Source organism: Monodelphis domestica, chromosome 3, assembly GCF_027887165.1.
Source record: "Monodelphis domestica isolate mMonDom1 chromosome 3, mMonDom1.pri, whole genome shotgun sequence".
Classification (NCBI taxonomy): domain Eukaryota; kingdom Metazoa; phylum Chordata; class Mammalia; order Didelphimorphia; family Didelphidae; genus Monodelphis; species Monodelphis domestica.
The window spans coordinates 218697230-218717893 of NC_077229.1; positions in this window are offsets into that span (position 1 = coordinate 218697230).

A 20664-nucleotide genomic window follows, 5' to 3' on the forward strand; every position below is an offset into this window, starting at 1 on the left:
ATAGCCAGGAATGAATATCGAGGAAAAATTTTGATGTGGGATATTTGAAAGGAGAAAATACTGCCCCACTCCCTTATATTTTTCCTAACCCCAGGGTACTAAACCCTTGGTTGCTGAAGAACCAATTCTTTTCCCTTACCCTAGCTGTCTAAAACCCTTTTTCTCATCCCCCTCCCTCATAAGCTATTCTAAAGCTGTCTAACCCACCTAAGGTTCCCTCTAGAGTTCTACCATTAACAGTATTTCAATATTACAACTTTTTTTAATTTTCATTCATTTTAATTTTCATTCATTCTATCCTTTGGCCCTTACTGAGATCTAGAGTACTACTTACCCTAGCTACTATATTAAACTTTCCCTTATACTTTAAACCAAGCATGGTAGAGGAATTGAAATATTTCTTGCTCCTTACTGAGCTTTCCAGATTCTTTATCTACCACTGTCACTCAGCAAATTCTGCTCTTTTGAAGTTCATGGTATACACATTTATTTACTCAACTAGATCCTGGTGGCCATCATCTACTGATACTCTTAGCAAATGCCTTTATTATTGCACCTTTCTCCAAGTCTTACTTCTCATAAACCAATTTTCTACTTCCATGAAGACCTTTAATCTCTCCTCTGCTCAGTACTTTCTCAGAGACCTGCTCTGATTTCACTTCTCTTCATTATCTAGTCTTAATCTAATTGTTATCTCTTTTATCTCTACACTGTCCTTTGCTTTTGAATCCCTTTGCCCCTGTCTTATCATTGCTCTCTTCTCCCCACAAAGCCAACCATCTTCCAATCACTTTGCCTTGCATGGGGCACCTTAAATTACTACCAAAGCTTTCTAATTGTTCTGTTTACTTCACTTCAATATACCCTATAGTCAACTGCTAAAGAAAGTTTCTTATAGGGCATATCTGACCATGTTGTCCAACTCCTTAGATGTAAGGTGGTTCTTCCTAATCTAAGATCGAATATAAAGTCCACTCTCTTGTCCTTTCCCATCTTAGTGTTGTCTCATATCTAATTTTATTCCTGGTACTATAAGGTCTAACTAAACATCCTAATAGATGTTCATTACTCCACATCCTTTATTTGCACTTTGCATTGATCTCTAAAATGCTTTTTCATCTCTTGACATCCCTGGATTCTTTCAAGATTCAATTTAAATACAGTTTACATGATATCTACCTTATTAGTATATAAATTCTTTGAGGACAGAGATTATTTTTGTGTTTTTATTTTTATTTGTATTCCCAGAATTTAGCACAGTATCTGGCTCATAGGAAGCACTTCATAAATGATTGTTGATTGAATAATTATTTGGAAAGTTGGTCAGAGGTTTCATTTTCATAAACTTTTCATGCACAGAAAGTAAAATGTTGTTTGCTAAATAAATGTATGGCATTAGGTTTTAATTAAAATTCTCTCCTTCCTTAAAACAGTATTTTAAGTCATATAGGTAATTTTTCTTCCTGGTGTTCATTCTGGACCTAAGTAGCATCTTTAGCTCTTTTCTTGGCATTTCCTGATAAGATAGAGATTGCCTTTGCATTGGAGCATTAACCTAAGGGCAAGAGTTATGAACCCCAGAATATGAGCAAGAATGCAATGTTTTGGATAATAGGCCAAAAATAGGGCAAGAATAGAATAAATGTAGGTTGACCTTACAGAACTTCCATGACTAGAAGGAACCTTAAAAGAACCTTTATTTTATCTCTGCCTGAAAACAGAAATTACCATAAGCAACAGAGAATCAGTTTTTCCCAATTCAATTAAAGAAAATTTCTTGGGTAACTGCTATAATGCTGAGTTGTTGTTGTTCAGTTATTTCAATTGTATCCTACTTTTCATGATCCAACTTAGAATTTTCTTGGCCAAGATACTAGAGTGGTTTGCCATTTTTATCTTCTGCTCATTTTACATTTGAGGAGATGGAAGCAAACAAGGTTAACTGACTTGCCCAGGGTTATACAACTAGTAGGTATGTGAGGCAAGATTTGAACTCATAAAAATAGTTTTCCTAACTCCAGCCCTGGTCCTCTATCCACTGTACTATCTGTCTGCCTACATGATGGTAAGTTACTAGAGGATAAGAATGAAGCATGGTCCATTTTCACTTAGTGTTTATTGTATAATGAGGTATTGTATAATGGGGGGAGAGAGGTACAATATATGCTTAACTATAATTCTAATAAAAAGTCAAATGAATGTGCAAAAAGCTATAAAGTCCTTTAATATACATATATGTATATACACATCATTTTTCCATATTTGGTATACCAAATCTTTATTAGAGAATTACAAGGATTTTTCCCTATTTGACCACTTTCTTGCTTATCCTGGGTTCACGAATTTTATTTGTACATAAAATTTTCAGTTTCATGTAATCAAAATTATCTCTTTTTTATCTTCTGTCTTCTGCCTCTATCCCCAATTTGTTTAAGAATGTGTCTCCTACCATTACTTGGCCTGCTTTTCTTCTACTTTTTAAAAATAATATAATCTTTAATATTTAGATCATATATTTATTTAGAATGTATTGGGTTTTTTTGGTGTAAGGTGTTAGTCTATGCCTAATTTCTATCATACTGTTTTCCCATTTTCCCAGAAGTTTTTACTCAAATAGGGAGTCCTTTGCCTATTCATGCATTTCATGTGTTCCATTGAATTAAACACAGAATTTTTGAATTCCATTGTTTGTCTTCCTTTTCTAGTTTGTTCCATTGGTCTTCTTTTTGATTTTAACTAGTAGCAGGTGGTTTTGGTGACTTCTGTTTTATAATTTAATTTCAGTGTGTGATTCCCTTCCTCATTTCTTTTCCTAATTTCTGTTGACATTATAGATCTGTTATATTTCAGATGGATTTTTATTAATATTTTATTGAATTCTGTGAAGTTTCTATTTGATAATTTGATTGGGATAACATTAGAAGAGGAATATAACTTTGATACTATTGTTATTTTTATTATACTGGAATGGCCTAGCCATGAGCATTGAATATTCTCCCAGCTATTTGTGTCCTTTATTTCTTTTAGGAACATTTTATAATTGAATCTAACAAGTATAGATTGATAAATTGATCACCAAATATTTTATGCATTTTCTGGTTAGAATGGAATTTCCATTTATTTATTTATTTTTGTTTATTTATTTATTTGTTTCTTTATATTGGGATTTCTTTCTTTTTTTTTTTAGTATTAAAAAGCAAACTTTTGTGCCTATACTTTGTAGGATTGCATCTCATTTCCTATTTAGTTTCCTGACCTAGCTCCTATTAAATCATAGCAGAACTGTGGGAATGAAAAATTCAATTTCTAGCATAGCTGCTTTGATTAGAGACATATTGCAAGAAACAAAACTAGAATGTCTGGGTACTTAGAAAGCGATCACCATGTTATGGGAGTTGGAATGCAATGTATATTGAAGAACAAGTAGGTTAGTTTAGCTAGAATGTTGCATGTGTAGAGGAGAGTAATGTGCAATGAACCTGGCATAACAGACCACTCTGAGACTGGGAAGGATTTTCACTTATGAACAAAAGAGTTTTTTTTCCTTTCTTTTTTTTTGGTTGTTGTTTTATTTTTATCATAGAGGGAAGTTGGGAACCACTGGAGATTCTTAAGTGGGCAAATTACATGGTCATACCTGTGCTTTAGGAATACCAATTTGTCAGCTATATGAAGGTTGGATTGGAGAGGGAAGAGTGATGGCAAGCAGACCAATTAGGATGCTATTGCAGTAGTCTAGGGGAGGGGTTATAGTGATCCCATGAGTAGAGATAAGGGACCCAATGGGAGAAATGGGGTGAAAATTTATTAAGTAGAATTTGAGAGAGAGATCACCTTATGACCAAAACATAAAATCATTTGAATTGTTTTTTTCTGTCTGTCTATCTACCTACCTACTTATCTATTATCTATCTATCTATCTATCTATCTATCTATCTATCTATCTATCTATCTATCTATCTACCTGTCTGTCTGTCTGTCTGTCTGTCTATCTGTCTAGACATCCATCCATCCATCCATCCATCCATCCATCCATCCATCCATCCATCCATCCATTCATCCATCCATCCACCCATCCATCCATCCACCTACCTGATGATCTATCTATCTATCTATCTATCTTTATCTATCCATCCATCCATCCATCTATATACCTACTTCCCTATCTATCTGTCTATCCATACATCTATGCATCTATGTATATATGTATGTACCTATCTATGCACTTATCTAACTGTCTCTCCATCCATCCATCCATCCATCCATCCATCCATCCATCCATCCATCCATGCATCTAACTAACTATCCATCAATCCATCTATATACCTACTTCCCTATCTGTCTATCCATACATCTATGCATCTATGTATGTATGTATGTATGTATGTATGTATGTATCTACCTATTTATCTATCTGTCTATCCATCCATTCATCCATCCATTCATCCATCTATGCATCTATCTATCTATCTATCTATCTATCTATCTATCTATCTATCTATCAATCTATCCATCCGTCATCTGTCTATCATCTCTCTCTCTATTTATCTATCTACCTATCTACATACTTATCTACCTGTTTATCCATCCATCTATGCATCCATCCATCTAGCTATATGTGATGGAAGAATTGGGCATAGACCCAAAGAAATGATATGCAAAGGAGGAAGAGCTCAAGAACACATGGAACCCAGACCATTGGGGGAGGAGAGAGAGAGAGAATTTGATAGAAGTTTAAAGAAGGGAAAGTTGGACCCCCCAGCTGGCTGGACTTCACTGCTGCTTGAAGGTGGTTTGAAGACAGACCACTTTATCTTCCCTCTGGCCATTACCTTTCTACTTCTATTTTGAGCTGAAGAAATAGATAGTTTTGCCAAGAAAAGACCCTGGCAGGGTTACTGCCATCTTCCCTCAGGGGAAGAAATTTCATTTTCTTTTGAAGAGACTTATTTCACAGCCTTTAACAAGTGATACAATTTAGAAATAGGGAAACCCTATCCCTCCTTCTCAGTCTTTTCCTTATTTCCTTCCCCCCAAGAGAATTTTTTAAATTAAATTAATTTATTTAATTAATTTAAAAATTAAAAAAAATTAATTTTATTTAGACAATTTAGAACATTATTCCTTGATTATAAGAATCGTATTCTATCCCTCCCTCCCCTACCCCCACCCTTCCCATAGCCCATGTACAATTCCACTGGGTATTTCATGTGTCCTTGATCAGAACCTATTTCCATGTTGTTGGTGTTTGCATTAGGATGTTCATTTAGAGTCTACATCCCCAACCATATCCCCTCTACCCATGGAATCAAGCAGTTGTTTTTCTTCTGTGTTTCTACTCACCCAGTTTTCCCTCTGAATGCGGATAGCACTCTTTCTCATAGATCCCTCCCAGTTGTTCAGGCATTGTCACTAATGGAGAAGTCCATTACATTTGAATAGATCCTTTTAACTAAAGAAATTGTGCTTAAGGGTTTTGTTATTAGAGGGAAGAGCTGACTGACCATTTGTGAGAAATTCTTCATTAGGTTACTCAGTGAGGAAGAACAGAAAGTAAAGGAGGGGCTCAGAAATTAGCTTCCTTCCTTTAATTACTTCCTGGAGTAACATTTTTTGATTTCCCCTATTATTTCTCACAAATTCCCCTCTCTAATACAATTCTAATACATATATCTACATCTATATCCATATCTATATTTATATCTCTGTCTATGTACATGTCTGTGTTCAACCTATATCTATGTCTATGTCTGTCTCTATGTCTATGCATGTGACTATGTCTTATGCCTATAGCTCTCTGCGTCTATCTCTATATATCTACCTTTATCCTACAAGTTAGTGGCACAAAGGAGAGCACTTTGTCTGGAATTTGAAAGATGTGCATTCAAATATTTCCTCAGACATTTATTTACTGTGTGACCATGAACAAGTCATGTAACCCCTGTCTGCCTCACTTTCTTCATCTGTAAAATGATGAAAATAATAGCAACTTATATTAAAGAACTTTGGTTTTTGTCTCATGCACTTTGTGTTGTATCACCCTCCTACCCCCAATCCCTTTCAGGTTAGGGATTTTCTTACTTTTGTGTTTATATCTTCTTAATACATTATCACTAGCAGAATGTTGTCATTAAAAAAAGGATGGACCTTTGTTTCATAGAAAAAAACATTGGTAAAATCTGAGTAATAGGTTTTCTGGCACATGAAGGGTTTAAAAAATGTTTAACAAAGGATTAGCTAGTTTAGTACTCTTGTGATAAAATGTAGAAGCTCACAGTTTAGTGTCTTTTGCCTTTGCTACCTTTACTGAAATTCTACTTTATCACACTAAAGCTGCACATCAAGCAAACAAACAAAATATATTCTTGGCTATTTCTTTGTTGGTAAAGTAAAAAGTGGGATGTTTTTCTATCATACTCAGGAAGAACTTAGCGACACTGGAGCACTAGGGAAGGCAGAAACTTCTTCACTGATGAGGCCATGGAGAATGATTGAAAATGTCAAAACAATAAGATGGAATAAAACCCGACCACCTTTGCCGTGTGTTGTTTACGTCTCCATATGGTGTAAGTGAGTATTTGGGTTCACTGGCAGTAAATGTGATCCTAAAACGGTGATATGGTAGAGAATGACTTTTTAAAAATATGCAGTACTACTTAAACCATATAAATGTCACACATTTGCATGTTAATGAAATGTTAGAGTCCTAAGCAGTGGATAGCGAGTAAATACTGAGAAATAAGGATTTATCCCAAGTGAAGATGTCAGCCAGGCTGGTGATATTGACTGGCAGGGGCATTATTCATTATTGACACTTATTTTCTTCTCTTTTCCCAGATGAATTCTGAAACTTAGTTTTTGCTGTCTCTAGCCCATCTATTTTCCCCCAAAATAAGTTGGTTAGGGGACAGAAATGAATGCTCTCTCATTTTCAAACAGACAGCAGAATTCATAAGGGAATAATTATAAGTCTAATTCTGCTATTTTAATGACATCAATTGAACAGCTCTAAAAGTCAAACCCCACATGATTTCATAGCTTTTTACTGTTGAGTGTTTAGTTCTAAATAGCATGTCATTCGTATCTGCGTGTGTGTATGTGTGTGTGTGTGTGTGTAGAAGAACATGCAGCTAACCTTTTGTTTTAACTTGGAATCATGGAGATATTTTTTCCCTTCCTTTCTCTCTCCCTGTCTTTTTTCCCCCTCTGTTTCTCTTTGTGTCTCTCCATGCCTCTCTCTCTCACTCTTTGAGTTTGTCTCTCCCCATTTTTCCCTCTCTTCATTTATTTACTTTTCCCCCTTCCTTCACTTCTCTCTTTTCCCCATTTTTCTTCTTTATGTTATGGAAACATAGGAGGAGAAATGGATGGTAGAAGATATCTTGGCATATTTGAAACATGGCATGGAAAACTGTGTCTGCTTTCAGAGCATGTTTCTTCTACCCTCTGTAATGGAGGAGATAAAGGAAAGAGGGAAAGAGGGGAGAGAGAGAGGGAAGGGATTGTTTTTCTCCTCTGTCTACTGAAGGGTAGAGGTAAGCCAGGTACTGTCTCCTTGGAAAGGAGGTGACTCCAATGAGATGTTGTCTTGAGAAACGGAGGACAGGAGACTGGAGAGGGATTGATTCAAATGAGGTGGCACTATGCCTCCCTCAGGGGAACTTAGGGCCCCTGAGGTCAAATCTGTCTCTGTGAGGCAAGATGACCCCTTGTAATTTCCACTTCCAAAGGGGACATCAACTGGCCAACTGTCAAGGAAAGAATGGCAGTTTCCTTGGTCAGAGATACTGAGTCACAGGGGTTTGAAACCAACCCCCTCTTTCAGCTTGAAATACTTTCTCAAAACTATTTTAACCCAATCCCATTGTTTGGTTATCCAAGACAAGTCCAAACCCAAAGTCTAAATATTTCTAAATGATTTATTTGGGGTTAAGTGAGGCAAGTAATGGCAGAGATGAGGAAACAGGGAAGTGGGTGAAGGGAAGCCCTAAGGGTTGCCCCTCTTGCAGATTGGCCTTCAGAATCTGGAGGCCAGAGGCTTCTGGGCCCTGGCCTCTGCTTTTGCCAACTGCTTCTTGATCTTATTCTTAAAGCTAACTAAATCCTTAGGTACAGTTCAAGGAACAGGTAAGGGAGAGAGAGATCCCAGGGAAGGATCTAGTTGGCTCTGGCCAGAGAGAGTCCAATCTAAATCCTTCTTGAGAAGTCTGGTAGCTGTTGTTGAAGAGTCTCAATGGAGATATTTTGGGGTCCCAGAAGGAAGACAGGTCCCAAATGGATGGGCTCTTTCTCAGCTTCCAGAAAATCCACCTTCCTCCTTCACTTCCCAGGCTGGAAGTAGTCCTGTCATTTGGCTTCAGTGTTCTATCCACTCCTCAGGACTGCCAGCATTCTTTTTGCTTCTCCTCCACTTCTCCTCGGGCTGAATCTGTCAATCAGCCTGACTTCTCAAAGATAGGGTCTCTCCTCCTTACTCTACACCTCCTATACAGTAAGCCATGCATATTCTGTGGACTGATATCCCTTTGGTTCAGTGTTATTCATTTGACTACAATCTCTAGAATATAATGGTACATTTGTTTTATATTCTGCCATCTTGAGAATCTATCATGATATTTCACTGGAAAAGTTGAACAAGTCAATAATTTACTTCAGTTCCTAAATGGTCATGTTTAGTTGGAACTGCAGACCTGGAACTCCCTGCCTTTGCTCTTTATGATGCCAAAAATGGAATATGGTGTCCTCATTACTAAAGATTTTTTCTTTATCTTTTTGAAAAGCAATTTTTCATATCTGATCATGTAAGGCATTTTTATATTTTAAACTAGTTGTTTGATGCTTTGCATATTTTGAAATGACAAATCCTTTTTGGGGAACATGTTACATTTCAAAAGCAAGATCGTAAAGTGGTATTTGGAAAACTGTGTAGCCTAGGACTAGGTTAGAATAAGTTTATATCTATGTTAGCTCTTTCCAGGTGCAAGATGGCTAAGAACTTAATGGCAGACAGACCCATTGGGGTAGGTTAAAACACAGACATAAGATTTAGGGTCAAACTCTAGAGTTTAGACCAATGAAAGTATCAAAACCAGACTCCAGTCTTTGAATTGGAATGTCAGAAAGGGAACCAAGATGAGAACATAAAACACAAAGGGCACAAGACAATAGACCAAACTTTTTTCTAAAATTGGAGTATAGTCAAAGTGAGGCCATAAAAGAAGAATAAACCACCCTAGGTCCTTAATTTTCTTCTCTTTAAAGGCCAGATTGGTGCTAGAATCTAGAGTATAGAGATGCAAATGTGGAGAATATATTTAAAGAAAATGCTTTGGGCTTGACTGCACCAATCTTAGAAGAAAACAATAGTGTAGTTACTGGAACCTATGTATTCCTTTTGAAGTGGTTTTAAAACTTGGAATGGGAGGGTAAGAATCTATCTAATTTATAAATTTCCTTCATTATTTTCCTTTACCACACCAGTTTCTTTGTAGTATCTAAGAAAGGCAGCAGGGCAAAGTGGAAAGAATATTGGACTTTGAATCGAAAGAGGTCATGTTTATATTTTAATCCTATAGGGGACTGTAGGAATATATACATTTTTTGCATGTAGGGGCAGAAAATATTTTTATTAGGCAATTGTCTCCCTGTTATTTATTGTATAATTATGCTCCAATTTCTATATAATTAAAAGTTCCTACCAGGCCGTTTAGGAGAGTCTATTTTGAATGGGGTTGGTAAGCATATTAGCAGCCCCATTGAATTAGAGTAGTGAGATGGCACAATAGATGAGTGAGATTAGGTATATGACTTCCATTTCCTTCCTGTGATAATTTGGGTAAATCAATTCACTTTTCTGAACCTCAGTTTCCTCATCTCAAAAATGGGGAGATTATACCACCCATCTTTCAGGTTTTGACTGAAGCTCAGATTAAGATTTCACTTAAGAAAAAAAGCTTTCTAACAGTTAGAGCTATCCAAGAGTAGAACAGGCTTCCTCCAGAGGTATTAATTTTCACCTCACTGGAGGTCATGAGGAAGAGACCAAATCACTCCTTTAAAAACAAAAAAACAAACTCTTAACTGCTTTCTTAGAACTGATACAAGTATAGGTTTAATGGAGAAGAGTGGTAAGCTTTGGGCAACTGGGGTTTAGTGACTTGCCCATAGTCACACAGCTAAGACTAGATGACTCCTTATGGGGGAATGTTAGAAAGAAAGAACACATTCCAGTATGGGTTGGACCAGTTGAACTTTGAAATTCTTTCCTTTGAGATTCTATAATTCAAATTTTATAAATCAAATGAGACAATATATTTAAAGTTAGCCTCCTTTCTGACATAAACTATCTATGTGACTTTTCCATCTTTATCCTTTATCCAAGTCATTTAACCCATTAGAGTTCTTTCAAAGGTTAATTTCTAAGATAAGAACTGAAGAAAATTTCTGATTGACATGAATAGAAGTTATTTCCTTACTTTGTAATTGCTTGAACCAATGAAATCACAAGTCTTATTCCTATCCCCACTGATTACATTATTGTCTATCACCTCCATACCTGAAATTCTCTTCTCTCTTTGCTTCCTTGATAATACATAGTATTGTTTCTTTTCTTCTACTTTTGGTTACTCCTTGTTTTCTTCTCATATTTCTCCTTTGGTCTCTCAAATGTAAGTGTATCTATGCTCCTTCATCCTTCATAAAATTTTACAAACATAGGTCTAGAACAGGAAGGGAACTTGGAGATCTAAAATGTGGCGTTTTAGTATAACACTTCTATTTTACAGATGATGAAACTGCAAACTAGTAAGATTAGGTGACCTACCCAAGATCACATACATAGAAGGTAACAGAACTGAGACTGGCACTGAGGTTCTATGATTCAAAGTTCAGTGCTCCATCTGTGGTCAGTATTACCCTTGGAGATATTATCTACTTTCAGGTGATCATGTGTCACCCTTACACTGGTGACTCCCAAATGTCCATCTTAAGTCATTATGTCTTTCTTAATTTGGTGTTTTACATTGCCAACTGCCTTCTGGACATCTCCATCTGTATGCCCTGCTGTTAGCTCAAAGTCAACATGTTTAAAACTGAGCACCATCTTTCCCTCCTAACCAGCTGCTCGCTCTCTCTCCTTCTCTCTCTCTCCCTCTCTCCCTCTCCCTCTCTCCCTTTCCCTCTCTGTCTCTCTCTCTTTTCTCTCTTTTTCTCCTCTCTCTCTCTCTCTCTCTCTCTCTCTCTCTCTCTCTCTCTCTCTCTCTCTCTCTCTCTCTCTCTCTCTCTTTCTCTCTCTCTCTCTCTCTCGCTCAAAGTTTTCAATGTTTCCCAATTTCCCATTAGATAAAATTAGAACATAGATTGATAGTATTCCTGTAGGTCAACCTCTTCTTATCTTTCTGACTACCCCAAACAAAATGAAATCTGCTTTAATAAATATTTGTTATATCCTGATGAAACAATTCTTATTACCACAATTACATCTATTTCTCTCTACCTGCAATGGTCCTCCTTGTTCCCCATAAAATAATAGACATTAAAAAGACCATACCATTTTTGAATAATTCTAATTTTTAAGAAACTTCTTTATAATATAATTACACCATTCCTTTGGCTTCCTGTGTGACATATGTTTGTATGATGGCTAGATATATTCTAGCTAGATATATAGAAGCTGCTTTTATCTTAGTCCTTTGAATGAATGACAATTATTTCCCTCTCCAAAGAGTTTTATCATAATTATTACTAAGTTGTGTCATATTCTTTTAATTTTCTTGCTCTCTGGTGGAGTTGCCAATGCTGCTCACTGGTGCAGTAAAGCCCCCAAATGGTGGATAGCCAGAGGCTGAATGACACAAAAACTGGATCATCCTTCCTTGAATAACTTAAATTTGACCATATGGCACTAGCTAACAAAATCTGTAGTAGAAATGCTCTTCATATATTTTTAAGTCCAATTGAGATAATACCCTAATGTTGATATTTTTCTTCATCAAATACTATAGCTGAGTTCACAATAGTTTTCATTACAATCCCCTGCCTCATTAATGCACACATGAAAAGCTATCTTTCAAAGATTTTCTATGTCTTAATTTAACTTAAAAAATGCTTTTGGTAAGTGTAAGAAAAACTCGTATAATTCCTTATTTTAACTTTTCCTAATTGGTATCTCTGTAAGTTATAAATTACTATATATATTTATATATAAGCATATATATGTGTGTATGAGACTTTTTCTCATTCATTGTCAGTGTTTATTGTTCTATTACTTATAGTATTCTTCTGTAGTGAATGAATGAAAAAATTTATTAAGCACTTGCTAGTTATAAGGCACTATACTAAATGCAAGGGATGCGAGTACAGAAAGCAATACAGTCTCTGCCTTCAAAGAGCTTAGATCCTTATAAATGAAAGCAACATCAACAGGGCAGTGGTCTTAGGAATAGGTCTGGGAAGTCACAGGGATGGTAATTAATAATAATAGCTAATATTTATGTTGCACTCAACTATGTTCCAGGCACTGTGCTAAGTGACTTACAATGATTTTATTTGATATTTAGAGTCAGAGGACAATCGAATGACCTACCCTTTTCAGAAAGTATAGTGTTGATGTGATTGCTACTCCAAAGCAACATGTAGAAAATGGTGGTCGTGTTGAAGTGGTATACGAGTACAGGTCATGGCATACAAATGATCAGTTTGGTGTGTATCCTAGTGGGCATCTACATATGCAAGCGCTCAACAAACACAAGCTAGCAGCTCCCCAAACTGGGAATTGTTGTGACTGAGAGTGAAACACAGCATTATAATTTGAAAATGTCCAGAATGTGATCTGAGTGATAATCAGGCACAGTTCTTTGTATGGACTTGTGTTTCCTTGCATGCTTTCTGGAGCCTTTGAAAAGTCATGTTTGCCCTCCCTTCCATATGCAAATATTTGTCTTTTTTCCATCCACCCCCCTTCCCTACAATGCAGTGAGAGTCCTTTTGTATTTGGAATGCTAAAGTCAAAATGATCCCAAATTACTTGCAAGAAAACCATAGAAAAGAACCTCAAGGTCTAAATTTTTGTTCTACATAACAGCTAGTAAACTTTAAGGTTTCTTCAGTTAGCTTCTCTATTCTTTTTATATAGGGTTAAATGTTCCTATTCCAGTGAATTCATCAGAGTAAAAAACAGTTACTTATATCTGCATTTATATCATCTTTCCTCCTTCCAATGGAATATAAGCACCTTAAGGGCATTGATTATGCCATTTTTTTACCTTTATATCCCACGTGTATAGAAATTTAATTAATGTTTATTTAGTTTAGTGAAAACAAGTGAAAAATGATTCTTTTTGTGTGTTTTATTGCCCTTACAAAGCAATTTAGATTATAATGAGTGATATTGCATGGGAAAAGTTTATATGCCTTAAAATAAAATAAAATCAGTCAATGGCATAATATAATATCCCAAATAACTAATGTGGCTTTCTTTAAGAGAGGAATATTATCCTGGACTAGGGAGGTGATATTTCCATTGTCCTCTCCCCTGGGTCAGAACATCTGGAGCACTGTGTGAAGTTCTGAATGACATATTTTAGGGAAGGCATTGCTAGGAGTGTCCATAGGGGCACAGGAAGGATGTTGAAGGTTCTATGGATTAATAAATCATGCTATTTAAGGATTAGTTGAAGGAATGTGTTAATTTTAAGTTCAAAAAAGGGAAAAACCAAGAGGGAAACATGGTAGCTTTCTTTCAGTATTTGAGGAATTGTCACTTATTAAGGAGTTGTTTTTGTTTGACCCTACCGAATATAAAGAGAAGCAATGGGAAGAAGTTTCAGAGAGGTAAGTTTAGTCTTCATGTAGCAGTAGAGATAGATGTGAGGGACAGGAAACAAAAGACAAACCCCAAACTTCCTAACAATGAAAGTGGAATGAACGACTTCAGGAAGCAGTGGGGTTCTCCTAGCCAGAGGTTTTCAAAGTCTGCTTGACTATTTAGGATCATTCAGGAATATTATAGAAAGGATTCTTGTTCAGATATGAGCTGTCCTTGATGACGTCTCCCAAATTTCAATGAATTTAAAGTTTTACAGCAATTTATTTATGCCATGCTGACCTTTCCTTGGTATTATGACTTTAAACAAATGTTGAAAATAAGGAAGGCAGCACTTCAGTAGGGAGAGCAGATACACAGTTTATACTTGACAGAATTAGCTTAAAACTATGCCTATCAAGTAGATAAAAGCAGAAGTTAATTCAGAGTTGGCTTTGGAGCTACAAAAACCTGAGTTAGTCACACCTCTAAGGATTCCTAGTTCTCTGACCCTGGACAGGGCACTGGACCTCTCAGCAATCTAGGCAATTTTTCATAGGGTGCTGCTTTTCATTGATAGTGGTTTTTTTTTTTTATCTGAGAACTTGAACTAGCCATTATTCTTTACTAAATTATTTCTTTACCTAGATCTTTAGGAAAGAAGGAAAATTGCTTTAACATTTTTTCTTTTATACTTTCTCCCACTTACGTGTAAAAACATTTCCCAGTGTTTTTCAAAGATGTTAAGCCTTGAATTCTCTTCCTCTCGTTTTTGTTTCCTCCAAACCTTTAACCTCCTTGAGATGGTAAGCAATCTCATATAGATTTTACATGTACAATCATGTAAAACATTTTTCCATATTAGTCCTTTTGTGGAAGGAAATTCAAATAGAAAAAAAAAATTAAGGAAGTGAAATTTTTTCTTGGTTTGGATTCAGACTCCATTCTTTTTCCTCTGGAAGTAGATGGTATTTTTTTTATCATGTGACTTTTGAGGTAGTTTTCTGTCATTGTACTGAGAATAACTGTTACTCACAGTTGTTTGTTGTACAGTATTCTTGTCAATTCTGTGCAGGGTTTCCCTAGTTCTGCTTATTTCACTTTGCTTCATGTAAGTCTTTCCAGATTTCCTAGACCCCCTCATGCTTGTCATTTTTTATAGCACAATAATTTTCCATTACAGTCAGTCCCCAATTGATGGGTACCCCCTCACTTTCCAAATCTTTGCACTCCTAAGAGGAGCTACTTTAAATATATTTGTACATATAGGTTCTCCCCCCCTCCCCCTTTTTAATCTCTTTGGGATACAAATTTAGTGATGGTATTTCTGAGACAAAGAGTATTGTTGTTTTATAGCCCTTTGGGCATAGGTCCAACCTGCTCTCCTGAATGATTGAATCAGTTCACAACTCCCTCAACAAATGCGTGAATTCTTTTGGTTTCTATTTTCTTGATGATTTTTTCTTTTTTAAACCCTTACCTTCCATCTTGAAATCAAAACTGTATATTGGTTCCAAGGCAGAAGAGTGGTAGAGGCTAGGCAATGGGGGTTAAGTGACTTTCCCAGGGTCACAGCTGAGAAGTATCTGAATCCAGATTTGAACCTAGGACCTCCCGTCTCTAGGCCTGGCTCTCAATCCACTGAGCTACCCAGATGCCCCCTTAATGATTTCTTAAAAGATGATATCTAAACTCTTTTTTGATCATGGCTTTCAGGTAGCCAAACAATTCTTAAATTATCTCTCCTGGATTTATTTTTTAGGTTAGTTGTTTTTCCCATGAGATATTTCACATTTTCATCTATTTTTATTCTTTTGACTTTTTGATTGTTTCTACTTGTCTCATAAAGTCATTAACTTTCACTTCAATTCTAATTTTTAAGAAATATTTTTCTTGAGTGAGCTTTAATACCTCCTTTTCCATTTGGTCAATTCTATTTTGGAAAGATTTCTTTTCATCCATAAATTTGTGTACGTCTTTTTCCCAAGTGCCAATTCTGCCTTTCAAGAAGTTTTTCTTTTCAGTGAATTTTTTAATATCTTTTTCCATTTGACAAATTTTGCTTTTTAAGGTGTTTTTATCTTTGGATTTCTTTTACCAATTGGCCTATTCTGCTTTTTAAGGTATTAATTTCTTAAATATTTTCTTATTTTACCTTTACCAAACTGTTAACTCTTTTTTTTATGTGTGTGTGATTTTCCTGTATCACTCAGATTTTTTTCCCTATTAATTCTTTTTGGACTTGAGAGCAATTCATATTTTTTCTTGGAGACTTTGGATGCAAAAATATTGACTTTGTTGTCTTCTTCTGAGCTTGGGTCAGCCCTGCCACCAAAATAACTTTCTGTATTGATTTTAAAAAATTTGCTCATTTTTCAGCCTTTTTCTTTTAGCTTAAACAACTGTTAAAACTGGGTTCTGAAACTATATTGAAAGGAACACTGTTCCAAGCTTCAGGTTCTTTGTATAGCTGCCTTCAGAGCTGGCACTGGGGACCTATCTGCTTTCAGTTTTCCAAGGTGGTCTGATGTAAGGAGTAGTGTGTTTAATACTCTCCCAGTCTGTAATATGGTCTGTGAGTTACCCCAAGCAGCCTTTTACCCCCTTGGAACTGTGGTCAGGGTTCCCTGCTACCCTGTGGTTATAAATGCTGCTGGTGGTATTCCTCCTCATCCTTTGACTGTGCCCTAAGATAACAATCTGGTTCTGCCTGTGGGCAATACAACAAGTGTCTTTCACCAAGGGCCAGCTAAGGGACTCCTGCAATCTCCTTCTGAGCAGTTGTCTGACCCTCCTTTACCATGTGTGGCTAAGAATTCCAGAAGTCTTGACTGTTTGCTTCAGCTTCTACCAAGGCTGTTGCCTTGTCATGGCCTGCCCAGGTGCTGCATTCCCTCTCTACCCCTGGACACTAGATCATTCATGCCAGCTTTTTATGTTGTTTTGAGCTGAAAAATTACGTTACCTTCTCTTTTTGTGGATTATGCTGCTCCAGTATGTGTTTTGAGGAATTTTGATCATTGCTTTTTTGGAAAGTCATTTGGTTGAAATCAGATGGCTCCATGGACCTTCTCCACCACCTTGGCTCCTTGCCCTCCTAATGCCAAATGATCCTTTTCTTAGACCCAAACTAAAGAACTGTTATTTGGTAGTTAAATGTGCATTCCATCTCTATTTTATTGAGGTTTAAAACCTATATCCTGTATAATCAAAGACTCATTCAATGAATTATCTCCATGAGTTTTGATTGGTTCTATCCAACATAAATGGGATCAGCTATGGATGTGGGCTAATTGGACCTAAGAGGGTGATGTGAAACACATTTAGTGAAGAGGATGCTAGTACAAGAGCCCATTGTAGCAATTCCATTTATTTATTCTATCAGCATATATAAATTAATTTTGTATTCATGGAACATGAGATTATCCTAAGGAAGTTTACTGTTACACCCAGCAGGCAAGTGAGCCGTTTGGTGGCTGTCCATCCAAGTCTCTAAATGCTAAGGAAGCAGACAATAGACTCTTTTTCCCTCTAAAAGTATTACTGAAAAACTTAGTCTTGGACTTTTTCTATTTGTTTGACTAGAGAGGGTTTGCTTAGAATTGCAAAGATCACTTGGTAGGAAAGCTAATCCCCATGGGGTTTCCAGTATCATTTAAACAACTTGCCAGCTCTCTGTATCCACTATTTGATTGTGGGTTGTGGTCCAAATGTCCTTATGTGCTGAGAAACTATCTACTTTGTATTGCCAACTCACTGTTATACTCAGGATTATAATGTGAGTGATACTCAAAATTAAGGCAGAACATATGCAATCCCCAAAAAGTTATTTAAATTATTAGTTTTAATGCCTCCTAATCCTCACATAACACACTTCCCCCAAACACTTTAAATTAGATCTATCAAAAAGTGATAACAATTGATCATTTGAATTTTAATTTCACTTATTTATTTCCCTTATCTTTTGCAAAAGTATGAAGGAATTGAGAAATGACCAAAAAGTTGCAAGAAGGACTAACATACATAGATGATAAAAAATACTTCCCCAATATCACCATATGTGTGGTATTTACTTCAATAATGATGGCGGAAAGAGTGTATTAATGTGCTTAAGAAGATAAATGAATGAATGAAAAATTAGCTACTCAATACAAAACACTCTGCTCAGTGCTGGGGATCCAAAATGAAAATCAAGAATAATGATTGAGATTTCTATTCCACCACTGTAAATCATTCTCAAGATCTGACCTCAAACCTTCCTGCTGTAAATGTAACAGTTTTTAAAAGCTAGCTTTTATACTGAACACCTTCCTTTACCCAATTGCTATAGCTCCTCTGCTATTTTGACAGAGTAGCATGTGTTTTGAACCAGAATGCCAGAGTTGACTATGGGAAGGCCTAGGTTCAAGTGCCAACCCTGATATACTGACTAGGTGATCCTGGTTAAGTCATATAAATTAGGATCATAGATTTAGACTTGTAAGTTATCTTAAAGACCACCAAATCCAATTCCCTCATTTTAGAGATGAATAAATTGAAAGCACTAAATTAAAGAAGAAATTAGAGGATTGCCTTATTGCCTAATATTATATTGAGAGTGACATAGAGAAGGTTAATTTTTTTTTATTTTAATCAGCAAGTATTTATTTTCTCTACTTCTTGAAAAAAGAAGAAAAATGATAAATAATAGACTCAACTGCAGAATCAGACATCTTTTTCTCTCACCATGCCTAGACATAGTAAGCACTGTTTAAATACTATCATTATTACTTCTTCAGATATTAAATGTTTGAGGCAGAATTTGGACTCAGGGCTTCCAGATTTCAAGTCCTGTTATCTGTAAAATAAAATGGAGATTTCTTAGACTGGTTTTTATAGCCATCCAAAAAAATTCTCCCATTTACTCTTCCATCCATATTTAATAGGCCCTCATGACATGTACTGTACTCCAGGCAGCTTGAACTACTAGTTGTTCCCCAATAATAACCTATACTTTTCTGCCTTAGTGAATTCTTATAGGCTGACATAACATTCTCCAATTTTTTTACTCTTAAAATTCTCTAACAACTAAATTTAACTCCATTGCTATTTCTTCCACAAAGCATTTTTTTATATTTTCAACTGAGAGGGAATTTTATTTTCAAATTTCTTATTACATATTATATGTATTTCACTTTCACCTGCATCTCACGCTTCACCCTTTATTATACATATTTGTGAATATGTTTTTGTGTATATATTTGTATATATTATTAGGGATGATAAGTAGTAGTGTGGTGTAATGGAATGATGGGAATGAAATCGTGGGACTCAAGTTCACATTTCACCTAGTAGCTACCAATGGGAAAAATAATTCAATTTCTTTAAAACCAAGTGCTCTCATCTATAAAATGGAATAATAGCACATTATGATACAAACTTTATAATATCTATCAAAAGTAACTTTAAAAAAACCCTTACCTGATACCTTGGAATAAATACTGTGTTTTGGTTCCAAGGAAGAAGAGTGATAAAGAATAGGCAATGGGGGTTAAGTGATTTGCCCAAGGTCACACAGCTAGAAAGCTTCTGAGACCAAGATTTGAACCCAGGACCTCCCATCTCTAGACCTGGCTCTCAATCCACTGACTGCCACAAAAGTAACTTTTTTCTTTTTAAATTTTTATTTAGAATATTCTTCCATTATTAAATGATTCATAATTCCCTTCTCTCCCCTCCTCTTTTCTTCCCTCTCCCAAAGTCAACAAGCAATTCCACTGTATCATTGTTCAAGATATATTTCTATGTTATTCATATTTGAAGTAGAGTGATCTTTTAACATAAAAACCCCAATCACATCCCTATTGCACTATGTGATTGAGGATATGTTTTTCTAATGAATTTCTCATTCTACCGTTCTTTCTCTGGATGTGGACAGTGTTCTTTCTCACAAGTCCTTCAGAATTGTCCTGGATCACTGTATTGCTGCTAGTAGAGAAGTTCAATACATTCAATTGTACCACAGAGTATCAGTCTCTGTGTACAATGTTCTCCTGGTTCAGTTTCTTTCACTCTGCTTCACTTCCTGGAGGTTGTTCCAGTCTCCATGGAATTCCTCCAGTTTATTATTCCTTTCAACATAATAGTATCCCATCACCATCAGACACCACAATTTATTTAGCCATTCCCCAATCAATGGGCACCTCCTCATTTTCCAATTTTTTGCCACCACAAAGAGAGCAGCTATGAATATTTTTGGACATGCCTCTTTCCTTATTATCTCCTTGAGGTACAAACCCAGCAGTGGTATGTCTGGATCAAAGGGCAGACAGACTTTTATCACCCTTTGGGCATAGTTACAAATTGTCCTTCAGAATGGTTAGACTAATTCTTTTTAAGATTTTTGCATCTATATTCATTAAGGATATTGGTCTGTAGTTTTCTTTCTTGGTTTTTGGTCTGCCTGACTTTGGAATCAATATCATATTTGTGACATAAAAGGACTTTGGTAAAACTCCTTCTTTCCTTATGTTGTCAAATAATTTCTATAGTATTGGTATTAATTGTTCCTTAAAGCTTTGATAGAATTCTCTTGTGAATTCATCTGGCTCTTGGGATTTTTTCATAGGAAGTTCCTTGATGGCTTGTTCAATTTCTTTTTCTGAGATGGGATTGTTTAAGAATTCTATTTTCTCTTTTGTTAATCTAGGCAATTTCTATTTTTGTAAATATTCACCCATTTTACCAGATTGTCATATTTATTGCCATATAATTGAGCAAAGTAGCTCTTAATAATTGCTTTAATTACTCTTCATTAGAGGTGAGATTGCCCCTTTCATCTTTGATAATGTTAATTTAATTTTCTTCTTTCCTTTTTATTAGAT